General features: G+C 44.6%; 1 long non-coding RNA gene across 1 annotated transcript; it reads right to left on the bottom strand.

The window, feature by feature from the left end:
- Positions 1-4,561: 4,561 nt before the first annotated feature.
- Positions 4,562-14,321, bottom strand: LOC134484989 (uncharacterized). Its single transcript, XR_010062861.1, has 3 exons — positions 14,161-14,321; positions 9,066-10,143; positions 4,562-5,312 (listed from the first exon to the last, which is right to left on the bottom strand). It is a non-coding gene; the product is annotated as an uncharacterized LOC134484989 (long non-coding RNA).
- Positions 14,322-25,687: the final 11,366 nt, after the last annotated feature.

The following is a 25,687-nucleotide window of genomic DNA, read 5'->3' as shown; positions in this document are numbered from 1 at the left end:
ATATAAGGAAGGAAGTTAAGAAGTTTTTAAAAGCAAAAACAACTCAGGGGCTAGAGAGATGGCTCAGAGAGGATCTGAAACCTTGTTGATCCTTGGGGACCTGCACTCACGTGCACATGCTCCTTCCTGCACACACATGTAGACATAACTAAAGAGAAAACAAATCAACAAATCTAAAAAAAAAAAGAACTTAGGGGGCACCTCATAGTGCACAGACTTAAGTGAGTTTAACTTAAACTCACTAAATTTAAAGCAAGGCTCTAAACTCTCTGTGGGTTCAAGGCCAGCTTGGTTTACATAGTGAGTTCCAGGAAAGCCAGAGCTACAGAGTGAGACCCTGTCAAAACAAAACAAACATATAAGACCAAAAACAAAAGCCAAAACAAAAACCAAAGAAATGATTTAGTTTTTGTTTTAATTACTTTTAAAAGATGTGTGTATTATGTATGTGTATGTATATATCTATGTATGTGTATGTATGTGTGTATGTATGTATGTGTATGTATATGTGTATGCATATGTATGTGTGTATGTGTATGTATGTATATGTGTATGTGTGTATGTATATGTGTATGCATATGTATGTGTGTATGTATGTATGTGTGTGTGTATGTATGTATGAGTATATGCCATTCTGGGCAAGTACCTAAAGAAGTCAAAAGAAGGTATCAGATCCTCTGGGGCTAAGTTACAGGTATTTGTGAACCACCTATTACTCAGGTCCCCTGGAAGAGCAGTAAGGGCTGTTCTCTGCTGAGTCACCATTACTCTAGCCCCTTTATTTTATTTTAATTAATTATTTTCGTTTGGAATTCAATCCCCCCCGGGTCATTAGTCACCTTTGTTCCAGAGATGAGTTTTGTAAATAAAAGTAAATCCGAAGAATCCTGCAGAGCTCAACATTTTACAAGGACAGTAAAATTCTATTTTAAGGCAGACGTTATGGAAACAATGCTCAGATCAGCTATTTTGGGAATGGGGAGATAATTTTCTATCTTAAAGGGGCTGTCCTGCGACTAGAATAGCAGGCAGAAAATCTGACTCACTAAAACATTGTTTTTATTTGTTCATGAAAAATAATTCCCCAGCTCCACCTTTCTATCAAGATAGCCCAACAGTCTCCCTTAAAGCATTGTTTTGATGAGTTCAAAGTAGCCAAGGTTCATGCCATCTGCACTGTTGCCAGGGTTTGACCTGGGAATGTCAGGGGTTAGCTCTCTCCTAATGCTGCACAACTTCAGAAGACACATTTAGGTTCCTAGTCAGATATAATAAGCAAGAGTCTACTCACAAGGCTGAGTGTGGTGGCTTAAGTCTGTCATCATACCATTCAGGAGACTAAGGCAGGAGGATAGCTTTGAGTTCAAGACCATCTTTGTCAGCATGGTGGCACATGCCTTTAATCCCAGCACTCAGGGGCAGAGGCCAGTGGATGTCTGAGTTTGAGACCAGCCTGGTTTTCAAATTGAGCTTCCAGATCAGCCTGGGAGGTTACTCCTGTCTCAAAAAACAAACAAGCAGAGGACGAAGACAACAGAAATCTGAAGACCAGTTTCGTCTACACAGCAAGTTTGCTGTTCAAGTCCGAGTGACATAAGACCCTGTCGTTAAATTAAAAGAAAAGTTTCCATACAGGCATGTACGTGACACGTTACACTGACTTCATCCTGAGACAGCAATCTCCAAAGGCAGCTGCAATGGAAGACCTGCTGGCGCCGAGGAGCTAATGGAGAAACCCAACCCTGATGACAGCGAAAGCTGTCAGTGTGGGGACTGCCTCGAAGCTGAGAGGGCACAAATTCACACAGCAGGAAAAGGGAAGGGAACAAGGCCCAGCCTGAAGACTGCATATTTGTGGGGTTTTTGTTTGTTTGTTTGTTTGTTTTCTCTTTTCTTTTTTTCGGAGCTGGGGACCGAACCCAGGGCCTTGCGCTTGCTAGGCAAGCGCTCTACCACTGAGCTAAATCCCCAACCCCTGTTTGTTTTTTTTGTTTTTTTTTTATTTATTCATTTATTATATATAAGTACACTGTAGCTGTCTTCAGATACACCAGAAGAGGGCATCAGATCTCTTTACAGATGGTTGTGAGCCACCATGTGGTTGCTGGGAATTGAACTCATGACCTTTGGAAGAGCAGTCGGGTGCTCTTAACCGCTGAGCCATCTCTCCAGCCCCTGTTTGTTTGTTTTTAATCAAAGAAAAACTAAAGGCTTTGTGCTGGGCAGGGTAGCTCCTGCCTCTAATTTTAGCACACAGGAGGCAGAGGCAGGAGGATCCCAAGTTCATGGCCATTTAGAGCCATTTAGGTAGGCTTCATAGCAATCAACTAGTCAGTAAACCAACCGATCAGGCTCTTAGTGGCATCACTTTTAGATGAAGGCATTGCACTTTCTGAAGCAGTAATTCAAACAGGTATTCGAATGAACCACAGAGTTCATAAGAGACCAAAGCAGAGACAAACCAAATATCCACTAACAGGTGAAGGCCAAGTCTGTGGTGGCTGTGAATGCCTGTAATCTCAGCACTTGGGAAGAGAGTCAAGGGTTCAAGGTTACCTTCAGTAACCTCAGAGTGAGAATTTGAGGTCATCCTGGGATAACTATGACCAGTCTCACACAAGCATAGCCTCCCCCCAAATTAAAGGGTAAGTAAAATATGGTATATTCGAGCAATCAAGAACAGTCATGATCAGAAGGAATATAATTCTACTGTTAACTACATGACGAACCTCAAAAACACTGCGCCAAGTGAATAAGTCAGTGATAAATGTTGTGTAGAAAAAGCTCACCAATAAGTAGCAAACTAGAATAGAACTGGCTGAGGGCCAGGACATGGGAAGGGAGTGATGATGCCCAATGGACTTTCTGGGTTTTTTTTTTTTTTTTAGATTTATTTATTTTATGTGGATGAGTACACTGTAGTTGTCTTCAGACACACCAGAAGAGGGCATTGAATTCCATTACAGATGGTTGTGAGCTACCATGTGGTTGCTGGGATTTGAACTCAGGACCTCTGGAAGAGCAGTCAGTGCTCTTAACCACTGAGCCATCTCTCTAGCCCCGGACTTTCTATTTAAAAATGATGAAAAAACTCTGGTTAGTTTTACTGAGCTGTGCCCTTAAGACTTACTCCATAGATACTGCTTAACCACCTCCTCAACTCACTGAAATTACTATTGTCAAAGTTCCTTGTTTGCCCAGACCTGAGGTTAATCGGTTGTGTGTCCTCTTTGTAGAAAAGAACCCTCTGCAGCCTGGTCTTGGCTTGCCACGCCCTCCCTCCCCCAGACAGGGTTTCTCTATGCAGTTCTCACTGTCTCCGACCAGTCCAGCTTTGAACTCAGAGATCTACCTGCCTCTGTCTCCTGAGTGCTGGAATTAAAGGAGTGCCACCACTGTTTGGCCCATCTTGACTATTTTAACGTGCCTTTCTTCTGACTTCTAGTTCTTCTCAGAGTCTTTGCTGGCTCCTCCCTGTATTTACAGGTTGAGTTCTGTTTTTCCTCTATAGCTCTGCCTAGTGATCTCAAGCCATCTCTGGCTGTAAATGTCACTTGAAGACTAACAGATGATTCACAGCTTTTACCCCACCTTCCCCCTGAATGCCAGACACATTGATAGATGCTGCCAAGGCTGTTGAATGGGCACCTCAAGCTTAAGTCTAACACACAAGTTCCATCCAACCTCAACCATTCCCACCCCAAACATGCTCTTACTACACTTGACCCATCTTTCTTTGTGTTTTCTTTTTTGAGACAGGGTCTCAGGCTGTGTCAAGGCTGGCCTGAAACCCATTGTGTAGCTCTGGATCCCTGTCCAACTCTGGGGCAGCCTCTTGTGAGCTACCATATGTGGCTCTATTAAAAACATTTTTTAAAAATCTTTTATGAGTGTCTGTCACATGTCCACAGGTGCATTTAGAGGCCAGAAGGGTGTTAGATTCCCTGAAGCTGGAGAACAGGCAGTTGTAAGTTACTCAACTGGGTGCTGGGAACTGCATGGGTGCATGAATCCTCTGGAAGAACAGCAAGGGCTTCTCAGGGCTGAGCTGTCTGTCCAGCCACCTGGCTCTATTTTACCCATCTTAATTCAGTTGCCCTTGGTACCTACCTTTCAGAGTCTTTGGTCCCGGATCACATTGGATGCTAATATCTGCAGATGCTCTATTCTTACATGGGGGAAGGGCTGTACTATTAGCATCTAACTACTACATTCTTTTTTATTTGTCCATTTGCTTTTTGTTGTTGTCGATATTATTGTACTTTTCATTTTATGTGTAAGGATATTTTCTCCATACATGTGTCTATGCATCATGTATGTACAGTGCGAAAGGAAGCCAGAAGAGGTGTCAGATTCCCTTGAACTAGAGTTACTGTCATGAGTCATCAAATCCAAATCCTCTAGGAAAGCAGACAGAGCTCTTAAATGCTGAGCTATGTCTCCAACCCTTGTTGCTTGTTTTGTTTGTTTGCTTGTTTTGAGACAGGGTCTCATAGATAATAGGTTTTCTCTACCAGAGTAATAAGCCAATTCAAGCCGAATCAAGACTGCAAGGGTGGGTTTATTAGGAGGCAGCTCTTGTTGGGTTTGCTGATTTCACAGGAGGATGCCAATGGAGTTACATACGCAGGATAAGCAAGGGCGTTTTATAGAGTTTAGGTGAGGAGTAATGATCCCTTAGCTAGGAGCTGGGATTGTGTCAACATTCGGTCAAAAACTGAGTCCCTTTGCAGGCACTCTTGGGTGGGTTGCCGGAAATGCAGAGGCGCGGAGTGATGACATGTTAGCTGGAGTTTTCTCCCTGTGGGTGGGTTTGGGGGAAGAAGAGCAGACAGGGTTTCCCACCTTGTGCAGGGGCGGGCAGAAGTCCGGGCCTTAAAATGTAGATCACTGCTTACCTTTAACTTACTACGCAGCGAAAACTGGCCTTGAACCACTCATCCTCCTGCCTCTACCTCCTGAGTGTTGGGATTTCAGGAATGCTTGGCTTCCTCTTACGTGCCCTAGATCATCTTCCGCACTAACAGAAGGGAGTTATGTGCTTTAAATGCTTGTCTGTATCATTCGATTGTTGGTACTTCAATCCCCCAGATTATTTTTCATTCCGGTAACGGCGATGGAACCCGAGGTCTTTCACACACAGGTATCTGCCACTGAGTTCCAGCCTCAGCTCTTGTGGTTTTGACACTTGAATTCACATGTGGCCCAGGCCAGCTTTGAACTTGCCACTCTCCAGTCTTCCCCCTCCTAGAGTGCTGGTATTTCAGGCTTACACCGGTGCATCTGGCTTTGGAGATGTGCCTTAATGGCAACTGGAGATGAGGCAAGATAAAGAGACAGGATGCCATGGGAAGGGAATCATAGGAAGGAAACTGCATTCCCAGAACCTGGTCTACTTTGTTGTTGTTAGAGGCAGGAAGCTTTAGACATTACTGAAAAAGCAAAACTGCCTCATCGAGAGTTTTCTAAAGACACCTCAAACAAAGATGTCAAAGATAAGAAATCAACTGTGTTTACATTGGGCTCAAAATTAGACCTATAACCTCGAGTTTCTAACACCCCCCTCTAACTCCTAAATCTGGACAAGACCCTTCATAAATCCATCTTACAACCTTATTTACTAAAGAACATTCTTTAACCTTAAAGCCTTGTAAATTATGCTCACTGAATGAAATGCTCACAAAACAAAACAAAAACTTAGAACGCAAAACATCATAGATTGAGCCATTGTGCAGACAGTTAAAGTGATTCTCCCACACCCATAAAGTAAGTCTTATTTCTCCCATGAATGTCTATATATTTGCTTCTGGGCTTAAGATTTATGTTAGGCCCAGGTGTGGTGACATACACCCTTAGTCCCAGCACTTGAGACAGAGGCAGGGAGATCTCTCAGAGCTTGAGTCTAGCCTAGTCTACATAGTTAGCTCTAGGTTTGGCTAAAGTGGAAGTCTATGTGTCGATTATTGTGGGTCCTGTTTGAGAAAGGGCAAATTGGGACAGCATGATGCTAAGTTTCTCTCTCCTGGACTAGGGGTTCTCACAGTTGATGCCTTCTTGGTCAAGTTCATTCCTGTCAGAGTAGGAGGTAAAGATGGGGATCTGAGGTAGAGGAAAAGATGAACACACACACTCATACGCGTGCTCACAAACATACCCACCCACACACATGCATGCACAAAATAAATAACAATGTAATAATGTGATTTTTAAAAGTGAAGAAGGAACTGAAAATGTGTTTCTGTGTGTGGAAGCCAAACAACAACAAAAAAAAAAAGAGAGCAGTGCAGAGGAGAGAGGGAGGAGGCCGTTTTACTGGGACAGATGTACAGAGACATGTTGCAGAGAGAGAACATGCTAGACAGACAGTGGAGACAGAACAAGCCAGAGAATGAGGAGGAGAAGTAGAACATATTGCCAAAGACAGTATGAGGCCAAGCAGAGTGATTCAGTAAGAAAGCGAGAGAAGCCAGACTGAATCAGTCAGTTTGGAGAGGAATTTGGGCCAGTACAGCTGAGTTGAATCATCCAACCAGAGATGAGAAAGAATAAGAATGGGTGACTTAATCAGCAATAAGTCTCAAGCTGAAAGCATTCTAGGCCCACATTAGATTGTACGGAGGTCAGAAGCTTTCAGGACTAGGGCTAGGTTAGCACACAGAGGCAGTGAGCCTGGGAGAAGACAATTACAACATGTGATTAAAAGTTTCATTTACATATGTGTGTCCTGGAAATTACAAACCCGCTACCACACCCAGCTTCTCTTTTAATTTCTGGGAATCAAACCTAAATCCTCCTGCTTTCAAAGCGAGCAAGCAGTTTACCAACTGGGCCGACTCCCCCGCCTATAACTATGTGTTAAAAGTAAGGCTTAACCACCAAAGGAAACTCGTGTACCTCAACAGTCAAGTGATCCCTTACTGACTCACAGAAACCAACTGAAAACAGTTTCTGAGAGAGGAGCCCTGATGGATTGTGATTTAGACAATGTCTGAGAACAGCTACCAGTGTTTTAAGCATAACAGGGTATCATGTGTGTGGAAGAATCATGTGATTTTAGAGAAACATCCTGGGGTAAAAAGGGATAAAGTTACACCATGTTGGAAACTAGCTATAGAAAACAAGGAAACTTGAGTGAGATGTAGAACTGTTGTTGACTGTCAGGGTCCACTCCAATACACTCTCTACTTGTGAATATGTGTGACGTTTTTCTCATAAAAATGTTTGGAAAGTTAACAGCTGATGCTAAAATTAGGCTATCCCATTCCACCTGTGATCCTCAGGTGCGTAAGAGCCTGTTCGTGACCTCTCTGCTGCAGTGTGGGTGGCAGAGGTGGGTGGGCTGCCCCCCAACCCTGGCTCAGCCAGGGTGGCCTCTGATCTGGGCTCCGGAGTTGGGAAAGGGAGCTGACCCATGGAAGACCCCGTCCTCATCTACGCTCAATGGCTGGGAACCCCTGAGGCTGCTCTCTTGGCAGCTCGCATGGCTCTCTAGTCTAGGAAGACAGACTGAAGGATGGGAAGAACAGAAGTTCCTTCCCAATCATGTGTGTCTGAGTCCTTAGCAGCTCCTGCTACTCTACAACTCTCAGCTAGGGTGTGAGAAACAGTGGTTTATGGTGGAAAGTTTTGCTGTTTGTTTTCTCAGAGATCAAAACTCTCATCTCTCTGCGTTAACATAAGCCATCAAGGGGTGATCTGTATTTAATTTTCCCTGGGTGGTCCCGGGTGACATCTTGCCCTTTTGTCTGACAGTAGGAACTTGGGAACCCTATCTTTCGTTCTGTCTACTTAGAAGACAGCCCACCTCCTGCTGCTGGCCTGGCAGCGTTGTGTGGATTCTGTTTTGAAACTGCTTCTAAAGTTACAAGGAACAAGAGCTCTTACAAGTGAGTGCTCAGGGCAGAAACCACACCAGAGCAGACCAGCAGGTCCAGCAAGGCAAGAAAAAGCTGCTGAGGGCTCCCTGCCCCCACATCTTTCCTTTCCTTCTTTTTCTTCCTCTTCTTTGGGGTTTTGAGGTGGGGGTCCCAAGCTGGCTGGGAATTCCTGACAATCATTTAACCTCAGCCTTCCTAGTGCTGGGATAACAGCTTTGAGGCACAATGTCTGGCATAACTCTTTGTACATCTTCCTTCCTTTCTTTCCTTTCCTTCCCTTTTCTTTCCTTTCCTTCCCTTTTCTTTCTTTCTTTCTTTCTTTCTTTCTTTCTTTCTTTCTTCCTTTCTTTCTTTCTTTCTTTCTTTCTTTTCCTGTTTTCACTTCTTTTAAGATAGGGTCTTATAGCCCACCTGTCAAATTGGGCATCTCTCCCAAGGTTTTACAGGAGTATGTTACCGTTCTTAGTTCTTTTGTAATCTTTAAATTTTTAATTAATTAATTAATTAAATTTATTTTGGTTTTTTGGGACACAGTTTCTCTGTGTACTCTCTCTATAGACCAAGCTGGCCTCAAATTAATAAAGATTCGCCTGCCTCTGCCTTCTGAGTGCTGGGATCAAAGGAGTGCGTTACGGTGACCCAGCTATTTTGTTTTACTTGAAAACAGGGTTTCTCTGTGTAGTCTTGGCTGCCCCGGAACTTGCTCTGTAGATCAGGCTGGCTTCGAAGTCAGAGATCTACCTACCCCTTGCTCCCAAGTGCTGGCTACCACCCAGCCTCAAAGTACATTGTTGATGCTGTCCTTGAATTCCTGGTTCTCCCGTCTCTTCCCCACAAATGCTAGGTTCCGTTGTACCGCTATGCCTTGAACCTTACAAGATTTATCATTTTATTTTCAGTTCCTTGGGTTGAACCTAGGATCCCAAGCATGCTAAGCAAATGATCTGTCACTAAGATAGACCCCCAACTGCTCCCTGCCCAGACGGAATAAAGCCCCTTGGGCCAGTAGGTGGTTCTGCCTTAGAGTAGTGGCTTTGCCTCCAGCAGCCGATTGGTCTAGACTTCACACTGAACTGTCCCATTGGCCTGTGGAGAAGACTCCAAGGAGTGGATTTCAGAAGTACAGATGTCAAGATGAATAGCGCTTTTTTTTTTTTTTTTTTTTTTTTTGCTAGGAAAGGAGCTCACCTTTCTTTCTTTAATGGGAGTAGTAAGACCTTCCCAGGCCATCTCTCGGTGCCAGTCTCCGAAGAAGCCCTTGCAAGAATGCTCTCCTCGGGAAATGCAAGAGGCTCCTAGCACGTGATCATTCACAATCCCCCAAGCACAGCTGGAGCCCTGTGGTGCCCAGGAAGTTCTAGTGTCCACTGTCCTGTGTGGCAACCTGGACGCACACCCCGAAGTGTTCCAAGAAACGTACCTTCGAACAACAGGGCTGGGCACAGAGCAGTCATTTGAAATATACCATTGCCCTTTCCTTTCCCCGGAGCCTGAAGTCTGTTTTTGTTGGCTCAGCTAAAAGGTAGGCTTCAACTCATGGATTCAGCAGCACGTCTGTACAGTAATTGTGATACAGGCGCTTTGATTTCATTACATCAATGACTTTATACGATTTACTTTTAGTATATGCACTAACGTGAATAACAACTTTATGATTCATTTTGTTCGACAAGAAGAAGAGAATGAGAAGAAATTAAGTAGCACCCGGGCACCCACACCCTTGGAGAAGCCTCATTACTTTCAGGTAGAGCATCTGGATTCCAGGGACCTAACGCACACGCCACGGCACGCTAGCGAGCATGCGCGTTTCTCCCCGGGCCCTGCAATCCCAATTTAAAAGGTTCTCTCTTACTGCTTGCGAATCTGCTCACATCAAACTGCCTCATTACTTGAAGCCAAATTGTTCACATTTTTCATGTCGATGGAGACAGTTATACATCTAAGAGGCTGGGGCTGTTGCTCACCTGTACACGGACATATATCCAGTCATGCCCAAACTTTCCTGGAGATAAGCCCAGAGATAAATCCATCTGAGCATGACCACGGAACTGCAGGTGGGAACGCAGATTTGCAAAGCTGCACCGAATCCATGTTGTTTTTCAGGTGAAGCAGAATTCGGGTTTATCACCAGCTGTTATAAAATGGAGCGCAATCATGCATTTCCTTGGCATTGCCTTCCCCGGCACCCTTATTACAGGGTCTTTATGATCAGTTGGGGAATTTCTGATTATCAAGCTAAAATGAATAGTTCCAGCTGGTTTGATGCCTAAAATAAGTCAAAATACATGGAAGAGAGCAAAGATTAGCACATAGTAACCTCTAGCGATTGTTTCAAAATCTACTTTCTAAGCCCCAAGGCGTATGCACACAGACATGTACCTATAAATAAAATAAAAATGTTTTAAAAAAGAAAAAGAAACTAAAAATGGCGATTATAGAAAAGCATATATGGTGTGATTACAAGTGCACACAAAATGATGTAGAAACGTGTAGCTATATACATATGCATAACGTGTCCTACATAATGTGGAAATGACAAATTTATACGGTAGTGAGATTTGGGATGATTTCTCTCTTCGTGCCTTTTCTATGTAGGAAAAAAAAAAACAAACAAACAAACCAATATATTTCAGAATGAAAAAAGGGCCATATATTTGCAGTTAAGTGTTCCCCAAGGAAAGTGGTTTGTTGACAAGTAGAAAACATTAATTATAAGGCAATCAAGTCTGATACCAAGTAGGGTTGGTTTTTAGATTTAGCAAATAAAAATAGAAGATTCCCGTTTAAATATAAAGCTCAATAAACAGTGTCAGTTCATCTCCATGACATAGCTGGGACATGGTTTCTTCAGTTTTTGACGAAGACAGGAAATAAATGTAGCAAACAGTAAAAGAATAGTTTCTAAACTACCAATACATGTAAATACATTCATGACTGCGTACACCTACCACATATATATTTCCTTCCTTTTCAGCTTTGAGTCTTGTACATGACAGGCAAGCAGTCCAACATAGGCTACATCCCTGCCCCCCCCCCTCTCTCTTCTGTTTTTGCCTCCTCCCCCCCCCCACCCCAAAACAGGGTTTCTCTGTGTAGTCCTATTGTCCTAAGATTCACTCTATAGACTAGGCTGGCCTTGAACGCACAGAGATCTGCCCGCCTCTGCCTCCTGAATGCTGGGATCAAATTACCCCCAACCCCCTGCCCCAGCTTTTTCTTAACGTTTTGTTTTGAGGCACTGAATTACCCATGTTGTTCCAGAACACCTTCTGCAGCCTAGGTGGATCTTGAATTTGTGACCCTCTTACATTTGCCGAGTGGTACCTGCGTCATTATGCCAAACTTATTCATACACATGTTTTCGTTCTTTTATCTCTATGTAATCTTTGTTTCAGATGGTACAAGGTTTTACCATGCACATGCTTCTTCCTAGGAAACAGGTATGGAGCCCAGCATTCCAAAAAGTCAGAGGTTCTGTGGTTTTGTTTTGTTTTTTTAGATTTTATAGGCGGAACCCAGGTCCTCAACACGCTAGTTAAGTGCTCAAAACTGAATCATACCTCTACTCTTAGAATATATCTGACCTGGCCTCTACTCAGTATAAAATTATTTTACATCACTTTATATACAACATTATCTAAGCTGGAGAGATGGCTCACTGGTTAAGAGCACCTGCTGCTCATTGATCCCCAGTACCCCAGCTCACAGCTACCTACAGTTTCCATAGCTCTAATTCCCCTTCTAGTACTGGCCCCAAAATCAGGGAGCTACCTGCCTTTGCCTGAAGAGTGCTGGGATTAAAGGTGTGCACCACCGCCTGGCATTGTCTATAATTTTTAGCCTGATTTTGTTTAGACATTTTTCCATGGATGTGTTCATTAACTTTATTTGCTAAATTACCTTTGTACTTTTAGGGAGATGATCTTGAAATTATTCTAATTTTCTTAATGACTTTAACTTTAATTGATTAAAGGCACATATCTTTTGTTTTTTAAACATTTATTTATTTATTTTATATAGAAGTACACTATATCTGTCTTCAGACACACCAGAAGAGGGCATCAGATCTCATTACAGATGGTTGTGAGCCACCATGTGGTTGCTGGGAATTGAACTCAGGACCTCTGGAAAAGCAGTCAACGCTCTTTTTTTTTTCTTTTTTTTTCTTTTTTTTTTTTTCCGGAGCTGGGGGGGAGCTGGGGACCGAACCCAGAGCCTTGCGTTCGCTAGGCAAGCATTCTACTGCTGAGCTAAATCCCCAACCCCGCAGTCAATGCTCTTAACCACTGAGAGCCATCTCTCCAGCCCATAAGGCCCATATCTTTAACCTTGAAACTTGGGAAGTAGAGATCAAGACTTCAAAATTATCGTCAACCACATAGTATGCTTGAGGCAAGCCTGGGCTACACGAGCAAGAAGGAAAAAAATGGGATTCTAGAGAGATGGCTTAGCAGTTAAGAGCACTTGCTGTTCTTCCAAAGGACTTGAGTTCAAATCCCAGCACCCACATAAAAGTGAAGTGTGGCTGCGGGGTGGTGAGGGATATAGGCAGGTAGACCTCAGGAGCTTGCTGGTGGGCTAGCCACCAACAAGTAAGCTTCTTATCCAGTGAAAGTCCTGTCTCAAAATACATAGTAGAGACCAGTAGAGGAAGACCCTGGACATCCTGCTGTGGCCTGGCCTCTCCATGTGTACACAAGATTCATAAATCCCCACACACAGTTGCACGTACTCCAAACTACAAACATACCCAAAAAACAAACAAAAACTTGGAAAAGTGAGATCCCTTTGTGTTACATTGTTCTTAGTGCCTCCCCTGCCCCCGCTGAAAGTGTTTGTTTATTTTTGGCTATTGGTTTTATTTTTGCTTTTTACCTAGAGCAAATTGACATCATAGCTATTAAAATCTCTTCAACTGTTTCTTAATGTAAAACATCATTTTTCTGCCCACATGTTTACTACGTATCCAATTCTATTTTATTCTTTGTTATATTTAAAAACAGAGATCATCTGGAATTTATTGAGGTGCAGGTTTGTAGTGAATAGCTGATAAGATTTCATTTCTCCAGATGACTTATTTGTTATTTTCAAAGAACGTTCTGTTTTTCTTTCCTTCCCTTTGATTTTTATGACGACTTTTTATCACACATTTAACTTTTAATAAGTTTATCACTAGACTTACGTTCTTTTGATCCATCTAGCTGAACACCATTATCACATTGCTCTGTTATAAAATCTAACAATGTGGGGCGGGGAAAAAATAAAATCTAACAATGTGGTATTAGAGAGTGTTAGAGCATAGGTTATGTGTGATATAAATTATTATAGCTTTATAACATTTTAAATGTTATCATTATTTCCCTAATCCCCTCGTCCTAGAGATTTCTTTCTTTCTTTCTTTCTTTCTTTCTTTCTTTCTTTCTTTCTTTCTTTCTTTCTTTCTCTTTCTTTCTTTTTAAATTTTCTTTTTAAGTCAGGGTCTCACTATGTAGCCCTGGTTGGCCTGGAATCCCTTGTGTAATCCAAGCCAAAGTCACAGAGATCTGCCTGCCCCTGTTGAGATTAAAGCATAGGCTATCACTCCAGCTTCTTCCTCCATCCCTCCCTTCTTCCCTCTCTCCCTCCCTCCCTCCCCCCTCCCTCCCTCCTTCCCTCTTTCCTTCTCCTCCTTCTTCTTCCTCTCTCTCTCTCTCTCCTCTCTCTCTCTCTCTCTCTCTCTCTCTCTCTCTCTCTCTCTCTCCAGATTTCCAGTAGCCTGAAGTGGTTTTGAACTCCCACAGCACCAAGGCTCCTCTTACTTCATCCTGAGAACTGGAGTGGGCGTCACCATGACCAGTTTACTTAGAGCTGAGACTTACTAAGAGCTTCATGCAAGCCCAAGTACTCTACCAACTGAGGGGCACGCCCAGCCCCAATCTATTCTCTTTCTGAGAAAATATTAACTTCTACCTAATTTCCTTTGGGACCAATGAAATTATACAAAGGCTATCAATTGATTGGTTCAGCATGGGCAGGTCTTCACACAAGAGCATCACCTTTCTCCAGGAAATCAATTCTCTTATACATAAGAACAAAATCAGGCCAGACATGGCGATACATGCCTTTGATCCTAGCACTTGGGATGCAGAGGACTTTTGTGAGTTCAAGCCAGCCTGGTCGATAAAGCAAGTCAGGGCTGTTACACAGAGAAACTCTGTCTCAGAAAAACAAAACTAAAAAAAATCCCAAAACCAACCCCCAAGTCTCCCTTATGTAGTTGACATTTTCGTTAGGCAGGCTATACCTGGAATCTTTCATGGCTGTGTCCCATTGGGTCCACTTTGGCTCCATACCAGCTCTGCTCCAGTCTGTTCCATGTTCTCGAAGTAATCATGCTAGTTAGTGAGCAAGCTGGGCAAAGAGTTAACCACTTCACCACTCTGAAGCAGGAATTGAAGCTTAGGCGGGGGTGGGGGGTGGGGGGGGGAGTACTGGGAAGTGCCCAAGGACATAAGGTGAATCATTAAACTGCAAGATAGTCTCCTTAGACAATGAGGCAACAGTCTTCCGGGGACAAGTTCTTTCTTTGAAAAGGTCAAGCCCTTCTCAGGAATCTGCTCAGGGCAGGGTTCTAGCTTTGCTTTGTCCTGCAGTCCGGTCCCGGTCTCCAACAAATCTGATGCCCTCTTCTGGCCACCTTTGGCTCTGGCATGCACACGGTGCCCGTATACTCACCCAGGCTCACACACATAGACATTAGATCAATAAAAACATCTTTAGAAAATAATCAGTGGCCTCAAAGAGGACACAAGAAACTATTCAAATGAAGACAGGAAACCAATCCATGATCCAGAGAGAAGCCAGAAACCAGCAAAACAGAAGGGACTGCAAGTAAGGAGATGGAGATTCAAGCAGAGGAGCAACTGGCAAAACCCAACACAATCAGAAACAAATGCAAATATTGAAAAAGGCTGTGCATGGGTAGAATTAAAAACACAAGAACAACAAAGCATACAAGTAATGATTGGGCAAACGGGTTGAACAGACATTTCTCAAAAGGGGAAAAAAACATCTAATGTCCAATAAGATCATGAGAAAATGTTCGATGCCCATAGCCACCAGGGGAAAGCACATGAAGATGGTTGTAAGACTCTGACTCATCAGAGCCAGGTGGGAGGCAGACAATGACAAGAAACACTCAAAGGTATTCCGGGAAAGGAGAAGCCTCAGACCCCTTTGGTTGGAGTGTAAACTGGAGCAGCCATTAGGGAAGTCAGGGTGGAGACTCCTCAACAAATAGAAATTAGATTGACCCAGCTGTACCATGCCTACCCCAGCCCCCACCACAATGCCCTTGCTGTACTTTTCACACCCGCCAACCTGTGGAAGCAGCCTAGGTATCCATCAGCAAGGGAATGTATAATAAAAATGTGCTATACTCATACACACAACAGCCTTTATCTAGCCTTGGGGAAGAAAAAAAATTATGTCATTTGACGAAAATGGATGTAACTAGTGAAGTAAGCCAGACTCGGAGAAACTAATCCCGCACGTTCTCTCTAAGGAATGTACATTTATATTTATGTATGAAAGCAGAAAGATGATTCTGGGGGGCAGTGAGGTCTAACGGAGGGGAAGGGGAACAGGAGAGTGTGGGGGAGGGGAGGCCAATGTCACATGTGTTCTCCCCCCCCCGGCCCCCCCCCCCCCCGGAGCTGGGGACCGAACCCAGGGCCTTGCGCTTCCTAGGTAAGCGCTCTACCACTGAGCTAAATCCCCAACCCGGCCACATGTGTTCTCTTATATATTCGATCTAGACCTAACTATATTGCACACCCACATACGTAGCATGAAGTGAACCCTAGAGGAAGAAAAGAGACATCGTCAAGGGAAAAGGAAAACTGCAAGATGGTTTAGAGAGAGACAAATAAGAGCTAGGTAGAACACACCATGTGTGTGTGTGTGAGTGTGTGTGAGAGTATGTGAGTGTGTGTGAGTGTAAATGTGTGAATGTGTGAGTGAGTGTGTATGAGTGTATGTGAGCATGTGTGTGAGTGTGTTTATGAAAGTGTCAATGCAAAACTCATTATTTTGTATTCTTACTAAAAATACAATTATATAGAAGGACAAAGCTTTCAATCATTGCATCAAGGTCTCTCCCTCACCCTTACCCCCTACCCCCCTTTTAAAGTTGCTGTATTTCCAGTAAGCTTACTCCTGATCAATGTGGACGACACTCAACTTGTTGAAAATCACATTGTCTTTTGCAAATACATCCAGTCAGCTCCCTGTGTTGCAGTGGATTAAAAACCAAGGGTTTTAAAGAGTGAGCCACAGGAGGGATACCTGCTCCCTGCCCTGACACACACACATTCTCCATGTTTGTCTTCGCAAAGGTGTGTGTGATCACTCTTCAGTTACAAAACACTAAAGAGAGCACAAGAAGTTGCTGTCTGGGGCAACTGGCAGCAGCTGTGGGATTTTTTGTTTTTGTTTTTGTTTTTTTGTTTTTTTGCCAACTGGGCTTTTCTATGGTTGAGATAACACAGCACAAACCAAGAGGGATTTGCCTTTTGGATAAAGCAAGGCATTCTGAGTGCATGCTTTGGAAAAAGGAGACCTTTTACATCTTTGCACTTTGGCAAAACATCTTCATGAATGAGAGTAAGGTCTGTGGGGTTGGGCAGGGGCCTCTGGGGGTCACCGCAAGCCTCCCTGCCTCCCGCATCCCTCCAGCTCTTCTACCTCAAGCACAGGAGGAAAGTGGTCTTTTGAGAGTCTGCTTTGTGTTAGCTGATATTGAGGGGAGGGAGGTATTGAATCCAGGACCCCAGGCATATAATCTACTTTGTGTGTACCCAGTCCCATGGAAATGGCGTGTTTTTGGTGGGTAACTGGGGTATTTCCTGTTGTTTATTCTCCATCATCTAAATTACTAGCAATATACAATACAACATAAATGAGTATGGTGGCTTGAGTGGTTCCCATAGACTCTGTGTGTGTGTGTGTGTGTGTGTGTGAGAGAGAGAGAGAGAGAGAGAGAGAGAGAGAGAGAGAGAGAGAGAGGCAGACAGACAGACATGGAAAGGGGGAGGGGGGGAAGGAGAGAGAGAATGCTTGGCCCAAGGTGGGTGGCACTATTAGGAGGTGTGGCCTTGTTGGAGGAAGTGTGTCAACTGTTGGGGCAGGTTTTGAGGTCTTAGAAGTTCAAGTCTGGCCAGCATGGCTCACAGTCTCGTTCCTTCTGTTGCCTGCAGGTGAAGGTGTACAACTCTCAGCTTTTTCTCCATCACCACATCTGCCTGTGCTGTCATGTTTTTCCGCATGATGATGATGGACTAAACGTCTGAAACTATAAGCCCCCCTCAAATAAATATTGCCCTTTATAAGAGGTGTTCTGGTCATGGTGTCTCTTCACAGCAACAGAAACCCTAAGACAATGGGATATAAACAGGTTTTGGATTTATTGTTTACAAAATAATGGTTAAAAACAACAACAAAAGAGAGAACTGTTTGGTGCAGACTAGCATTTCTCTCCAAGTATTTCCCATTGTGCTAGAATTCATAAATTCAGGTGGAAAGCTTACCTTGCTGTCTGAAGCACTCTATAATTTCGTTCACCCTACCCCTTTTGAGTGCCGGCCGCTGACTCTGAAGTCCTGCACAGAAAGCCTCCCTATTCCTAGTCCCGCTTCATTGTGCTGACTCCTCCAGTCCCTTTTATTTAAACATTGATTTCCTAAGCAGAGCAGGGGAAAGAGCTTTAAATTCATTCGTTGCCCCTTTGGTGCAACCTTCTAAGAGCACACAAAGCTACACAGCAGAGACAGGCTATACAGGGTCTCCAGAGACAGTATCCAGAGTCTGTCAGTGAAGAGTACCGAGAAATCACCTCCCACAAAGGAGGAACGGATGACGAATGTCAACTGTCTGCTGTGGGAGGAGACCAAGCCTCGAGTGCTTGTGTAAAGATGAAGTCCTGTGTGGATGTGTATCTTTGGACACACACAGCCATGTTAAGAACCCCAGGGACTTACTCAGACCCGTGGAGTGGCAAAAACTTCCCCAGGTGAGGCTCAAAGGGATGGTAAAGCCACCCTCCAGTCCTCCAGTCCAAAGGTGAATGTTGACAGTGTGTGAAGAAACCTCCAAAGATACCTCCTAGTAGATCAGCTAACCCTGCCTCCTTGTTCAGTGCTACGCTACAAACCTGCCTCCTTCCTCATTCAGCTTATCCAATAAACCTGCCTCCTCTATTCGGGTGCATAAAATAAATGAAGTTCCAGGTTGTAGCTGGTGCCCTCTCTCAGAGAAGCACAGCCCACCTGTCCCCAGCTTTTCTGTCTGTGTGTCTGTCCAGCATTCCTTCCCTCAGGACCCCAGTTACACCAATCCCTGAAGCCGTGCAGATCTCAGCAGCTTGACCATTCTTGAGTCTGGAAGTCTAACAGCACCCTTTCAGCCATGTGGCCCAGGAAACCTGGGGACAGGGTGATTGGGGGAATGAGGAGCTGGGGGACATTCAGGGGATCATGTTTACCCCAATCCTGGACTCAGAGATCCCTCCTCCCGCCCTCTCGCCCTCTGTCTCATTACATCACCATCTCCCTACTTCGTTCCATCTCCTCTCCTCTCAGATGGCATTTATTGTCCTTTCTATGTCAGGGTGATCTCAGCCGATTCTACTGTAACATCCTATTCTAAGTTTGCCACATTCCCACCTACTTGATCAATAAGTAAGAATAAGAATACAGAAGAAAAAAAGGGAGAGAGAAGGACTGCCTCCTATGCCAGATCCTAAGGGCAGATGCCCCTGGTGAGAGAGAGCTCTCAGCAGAGAGCACAGGATGCCTGAACACTTAGAAATAAGGCAGTGTCTATGGTGCCTATGTCTCAGAGAGGCAGGAATTTTGAGGGAAAACAAATTTTCATGTAAATTGCCCAGATGGGCTCATGCTTGTCCCTGTCCACCAAAAAAATCACTCTGTTCTCTATTTTGTGCCAATTACCAGGTCAGCCTCATGTCTGTGTTCTAGAGTCATGACTCCTGACAGTTACTCCATTTGGACTTAAATAGCAATTTCAGGTTAATTTGAAAATTGATTAGGTCAGGCATTTTCGCAGACGTGATTTTGCCTTTTGGGAGTATGGGAGTTGGAGTGGGGGTCAAAGATCCTTTTATATCTTACGGATCTAGGATGTATTTGTGAAAACAGGCTTTCCAGTCAGTTAGCAACACTCACTGGAGTCAAGCCGTGACCACTGGCAAAGAGCAGGGTTATAGAAGACACCACTAGAAACGTTCTTTCAGTCTTTGTGTGAGTGAGAGGGCAGGTTGCTCTGCAGATGCTCAGTCACTCCGGGACACAGACATATCTGTTTCAGATGCTCATTGCTGATCACCCAGCCAAATCAATTAGAGTCGCCGACAGTAATTCTCACATCCTCCAGATGAAGGACACAGCGTGGGATCATGCCGGGACGTCTCTCTTTCCTACCCAAATGTCGAAGTCTAAAGGTCGGAAGTGATTAGATTCTCGTCAGCTCCAGCTGCTTCCCAGATGCCCCAAGGTCAGGCTCATTTGCTTGCAGGTCTGCAGTCACCTCGGCATGCAAAAGCAGCTAGCTACTGCTCTCGTCTCAAAGTACTCCCTCCCTCAGACAGTGCCAGTGCCTTGGTCCTGGCTGACGAAGCAGAGGCCTAGGATTCTCTCTCCCACTGGTCCTGCCTTCTGGTACCTATCCAAGAATCATCCACCCAACTCCAGGCAGCAACCCTTGCCAAGACTAAGCATCAGGATCACCAGAGAGACTTTTAAATAAATGACTTCAGGCTCTCCCAGAGATGCTGAGTCAGCACATCTGGGGACAGGGTTGGGGGATGGGGTATGGGAGGGGGTGGGATGGGGGCAGGGTTTGGCTGAATGTGTTTTAAAAATCCAGAGGGCATTTGAGGTTTACCAGGATCAAGGAGCCACTGTCCTAAAAATGTTATTGCCCTGGTTACATCCCCAACACCTCCATTTAATGTCTGTGTTCAAGTCTACCTCTAATCCTCATGGCCTTGACAAAACATCCATTTTGGTGCCTAGTGTTTTATTTTAGGAATTTTGCTGGACTAGTCAATGTTTTCTAGAATGAACCGCAAGAACGAATATCATTTATAAAGTAGAATTTATTAGATTGGCCTTTGTGATGGGAGCTAGAGAGTTAACCAAAGTCCGATTCTATGTTGGAGGGGCTGGTCAGTCCATGAAACTGGACTCGATCTGGGGCTGAAGGCCTGGAGAGTTTCGAGAAAGCCACTGGTCTTCAGTCTATGTTAGCTGTAGGCTGCTATGCTACTGAAATGGGGGGAGGAGGAGTATTCTATGTGACTCTATATATTTGGCTTTCCTTGGGTCCCAAGTTGGAAGTAGGGTCAAAAGGCACTGAAGTTGGCTATCCTGGATCAAGTCCCATCTCTTTGGAGCAGTTGGCCCAGGGCTCACTGTCTAGTTTCTAGACTGTTACTAGAGAGAGTCTGGCTGGTCACAGGCAGCTGCCCAAGCCATTAATTGTACACATGAGGCTGCTTTCTAAGCAGGTGGATAGAGGTCTCAGGACAGTCTTCTATTCCTACATATGATCTCTTGTCTGATTAAACTCAGTCTTTCAAGTTGAACTAGGTGAAGTAGTAGTTGAGTATTATATTTTAAGTTAGTGTGTGTTGGCACATGTGGAAATTAGAGGAAAATGTGTACCAGTCAATTGTCTCCTTTGACTGTGTGAGTCTCAGGGATTGAACCTACATTCTCAGGCTTGGCAGCAGACACCTTTATCCATCCACTGAGCCATTTTGTTGGCTTTGCTGTCTTCTCTTTACTTATTTCTGATTATTTTGAGGCAGGGTGTCAGTGAGTTTCTCAGACTGGTTTTGAACTGTTTCTGCAGCCCAGGCACGTCTTGAACTGGCCATCTTTCCCTCAGCTCCGGTGCTACCAGGCTTGGCTTAGTTCAGTGACTCTTCTTAGACACAGAATAAAGACCAGATCTGTGGGCACGTCCCCAAAATCTTGCCAAATTCTCCTACCAAGATCCCGTGTCTCAGAAAAATGGCGCCAGCTACCTATTCCTAGTTTATGCTGACTTTCTGATAACCTTTGATCCTGAACTTGGGATGCCTTTTATGCCCTTGTCTGGGGGTTGGGGGAAGGTGTCATTGTTTAAGACCAGAGTTGAGGAGTGAAGCCTCACTGCAGCTCTTCTGGACCTTGTCCCTTCCAGCTATAGGATCTAACTACATGTGGTCTGCCTCATCATCTGTAGGCCAGGTTAATAATTCGTACAAGGTCAGTTGGAAGATTTCAAGGGAAAAGTGCTCATTAAAACATTCCCAGCCTACTGCCTTCCTTCTGGTCAGGGGTAGGTAGATAGGCATTTATTTACCCTATGTGAGTTCATTGCTACCATGCCTGTGTACCATTCAATGCCGACGCTTGTTAAAACTTAGGAACAGCCAGATGTGGTGGTTCATGCCTGTAATCCCAGCACTTGAGAGGCTGAGGCAGGAGGATCATTAAGAGTTTAAGGCAAGGTTGGGCTATATATATTGAGTTCCAGGTCAGCCTAAGGCAGTGGTTCTCAATGACTGTTTCATACAGTTCCTCAAGTTGTGGTGACCAGAAACAATAAAATGATTTTATTGCTACTTCATAACTGTAATTTGCTTTTGTTATGCTTGAAATGGGAATATCTAAGAAGCAACAACCCCTGTGTGGGGGTTGTGACCCACAGGCTGTGAACCACTAGCCAAAGGCTAAGGCATGAAACCCTTAAGATATTGTAAAGCTTCACATATTTGAAAGATTTTTTTCCAAGAGTGATTGGAATTGTTGATTTATTTGAAGGAAGGTTTAGTTTTGTCAACTTAACATGACCTAGTTAGTCACCTGGTAAGAGCCTCAGTTGGGTAGGTCAGGTTGGCCTTGAGCTTGCTTGTGGGGATTGTTTCGATGGCCTTAAATTGATGTGGGATGACCCAGTCTGAAAGCGGGCATTTCCATTCCCTGGTTTGGGACCTTGGATTGCAGAAGAAAAGGAAAACTTGTTACTCAGTAAGCATGCATGCATTCATTTCTCCTCTTGATGTGGGCATGATGTTTTAAATTCTATCATCTTCAAGCTGTAGAATAGGCTGGAACCTGCACTCTAAAACCCCACTCACCCTTAGTTGCTTCTTGCCTTTTTGTTTTTTTGTTTTTGTTTTGTTTTGTTTTGTTTTTGCCACAAAAATGAAATTAAAACAGGTATTGATATGCTGACATCTTAAGTCTCTTCACCTTGTTGGAAAGTAGGGGCTTTGCAGACAGCATCAGATCATGAGGTCATTAGGATGGGTTCAAATCCCAGATGATGAATGTCCTTATTTGAAGAGAGGAGACATATAACCAAGGAGATATCGACGGCAGACTGTATGGCATGGGTGAGGGCAGAGAACAGAGTCATGTGGCTGCCAACCAAGAGATGGAAGGAGAGGGAGCCCAACCCTGGTGACACCTTATATCAGATTTCCAGACTTAAGAATTGTGGGAACTCTAGAACTGACAAAGCAATTCTGTTGTTTTAGTCAGTAGAATATTGGGCCAGCAGCCCTAGGCTATGAATATACTAAGATCTCTACCCAACCTTTGAGTTATCATTAGTTGGATAGCAGCAGCAAAGGCAGGCTTGTCTTACAACTTCCTCTGGGGACACACACACACACACACACACACACACACACACATTCACACACACACACACACACACACACACACACACACACACACACTTACTTCAATTGTTGGCTTTTTCTACTTGGTGACTAGCTACATCTCAGATACTTCTGACCTCATAGCCCACCTCGGAAACACCCCTGACACTGAGCGCCTGCACATGCTCTACCATACTCTGCTTCTCTCTCTTTATGGAACCCTTCCATGCCCAGGTGGCCCAAGGACAGAGTCTAGGAGCTCTGTGAGACTCAAGATCTAGACCAGGAACTCTGATAACCCTCCAAGTCCCTATCCCCATCCAGAGATCTCTAAGGTTAGGACTTTCTAGCCAGAAAGTCTAGGAAAGGCTTTTTGAACTACTAGGGTTGACCTTCAAAGACCAGTTTATAGATAAGGTTGAGCTACTGTAGTTGTACTCAGTCAACAGGCTGGAGACACGCAGAGAGCCCTCATAAATCAATTCATTTTCTTTCCACTGAAATTCAGGAATGGCTTATGAGAATGTTTGCTGGCATAGGAGAGTGGTTTGTCTTTCAAAAACTTGTAAATCAGTGTGTCCTCATGACCTTGCCCATCCCAACTGCTGTTGCATAGAAACTCCTCTGGGTGTTCGTCCTGGTTGCAGATTACCAACCCCTGTGGATTGAAGGCCAGTGCTAGAGAAGGGAGGAGATGGATGGGAAGTTGTCTCCAAGGACAGCAAAGACAACAGGTCCTTCCTTTGACCTCCTAAGAAAGACCTCTGGGACCTGAGTGCTAAATCCATTATAGTTCCAGTCCATCCCCATCCCTAGCTGAATACCTAGACTCCATTGCTTCAGTGTGGGTACCACATGAGATTGCATTTAGAAACTTTATTAATGTGTGTATGTGTGTGCTCACATGTGTGCATGCATGTGTGTACCAATTTGAAAACTACCCCTTATAGTTGGAAGGACACAGTGTGTGGCTTGGTGCCTGTTATGTCCTTACAATGCCCCTTGGAATTGTTGATTTGACTTTAGTTGGGAAAATATCTTTGTACTGAAATTGAGTTCGGGATGTTGAGCTGAGACAATTTGGATGGCTCTGTAAAGTCAACCCCCAAAGATGTGTCTTCATGTGACAGAGGTGGCTGGGGTTACAGAGCAGTTGGTCAAGTACTTGCCTAATGTGCAAGGAGCCCCAGGTTCTGTCCTCAGTGCCATATAAACTGGGAGTGCGGTGCATACCTATAACATCAGCACTCTGAAGTTCAAGAAATTCAAGGTGATCCTTAACTACATAGCAAGTTCAAGGCCAGCCTGTGCTATGAGAGAAAGAGTGAGAGAGAGAAAGACACACACACACACACACACACACACACACACACACACACACACACACACAGAGAGAGAGAGAGAGAGAGAGAGAGAGTGAGAGAGAGAGAGAGAGAGAGGATAAATCTCATGCTCACTATCATTTCCTGCTGACGCAAGTGTTCACCGCCCTATTCAGGAGGGCCTCCCAAATCACCCTTTGCAAACTGCTGCTTCCTTATCAGGGGACTTAGCCAGTTTCCTTTTTCCTGCTCAAATTGAGCATAGGGTTAACTACAGAACTCTCAAACTGGACATGGAGGCACAAGTCTGTCATCCTAGTCCTTGCGAGGTGGAAGCAGGAGATCATCCTTAGTTATACAGTGAACTTAAGGTCGGTGCAGGCTGCACAAACCCTGTCTCAAAAAAAATAATAAAAATACAAATTAACAGTTGAAAATGCAAGCATTTGGATCCCTCTCCCCACCTTCTCTTCTGCCCCTTAGGGATCAAGCACACACAGGCAGGGGCTGGATGCCATCTCTCACCCTGTACAGGACACAGGGGGCCCTTTCCTGAAGGAATGTGAGGGGACATCCTGTCCCGATAGGAAACTCCTGCATTTTATTTCCTGCCCTATAGCCAAACACCCTGTTCCTGGCTAAAGTCCTGGCCTTTGTTGACTCCCTTCTTCCTGTTGTCCCTTCCTCTCCTTGTTGTCCTTCCTGTCTCTACAGGGCAGGGGACATTAGTAGGAAGGACAGCCCTAGGTACCTTCGCAAGGGAGACTGATAGTTTTCTATGGCTCTGACTCCATTTCTCTCTTCACTCCATAGCAGCTATCACCTGTTCACTTGGCCCCAGAGAACCCAACTACCCTGCATGGCTAGGCCAGTTCCTCTGTAGCCTGAGAGCATCAGGGTACCTCTTCTCTGTCCCTTGCTTCCTCAAACTCCTCCTCTGATGATCTCCATATTCTAAAGGTCAGGAAATTCAGGGGAGAGGGAGGGGAGGGCAACATGAGAGGAGTAGCAGGAAAGGGGAGTGGAGGGAGCAAGAACAAAGTACACATTAGAATGAGATGATGAAGCCCTTTACCTTGGATGCTAACTATACCACCAACAAAGCCCGTACAGTATGTTCCTCTGTCTCAGGGAAGCTTGTCCACCTGTTTTTTTGGCTCTTTCTCTATCTGGGACACAGACATCTAGGCAATTCCAGGGCAGGACCCTAGGCAGCAGGTTGACATCTTGTTGCATAGGCAATTGCATATGACACGAGCTAACCCTGGTGTCATCTTTGGCTCCATCTAAGCCCCCTTGATCATATGGCCTTCACACCTTGCAGATTCAACGGTACCTCTTTGTTTCCACAGCAACTGGTTGGGGGCAAAGTCAGACCCCCATGTCAATAGCTTTACACCTTAGCAGAGCTGAGGAGATGAGACTTTGGGCATGTCTGTGAGGGCTTTCCTGGGTTAGGTGGACTGGGGTGGACTCCCCCTACCTGTGGCTGGTACCATTCCATGGGTGGAAGGTCTAAGACTAAACAATAAAGGGGAAAGCAGGTTGAGTACTCACCAGCATTCATCTCTGCTTCCTGCAGATCCAATGCATCTAACTGCCCCATACTTGGGTTGCCTTCCCTCCATGATGCCTTCTCCACCATGATGGACTGTGCCGTAAAACTGTGAGTCAAAATAAACCTCCCTTTCTGCCTTAAACGGCTTTTGTCAGGGTATTTGTTCCAGTAACAAGACAATGAGCATCTATGGACAGTGCCTGCCTTGACAGCTTCC

This window comes from Rattus norvegicus, chromosome 1 (genome assembly GCF_036323735.1).
Source record: "Rattus norvegicus strain BN/NHsdMcwi chromosome 1, GRCr8, whole genome shotgun sequence".
NCBI lineage: Eukaryota > Metazoa > Chordata > Mammalia > Rodentia > Muridae > Rattus > Rattus norvegicus.
Note: the sequence above shows the minus strand (reverse complement) of the source record. Positions and strands in the feature narration are given on the sequence as shown.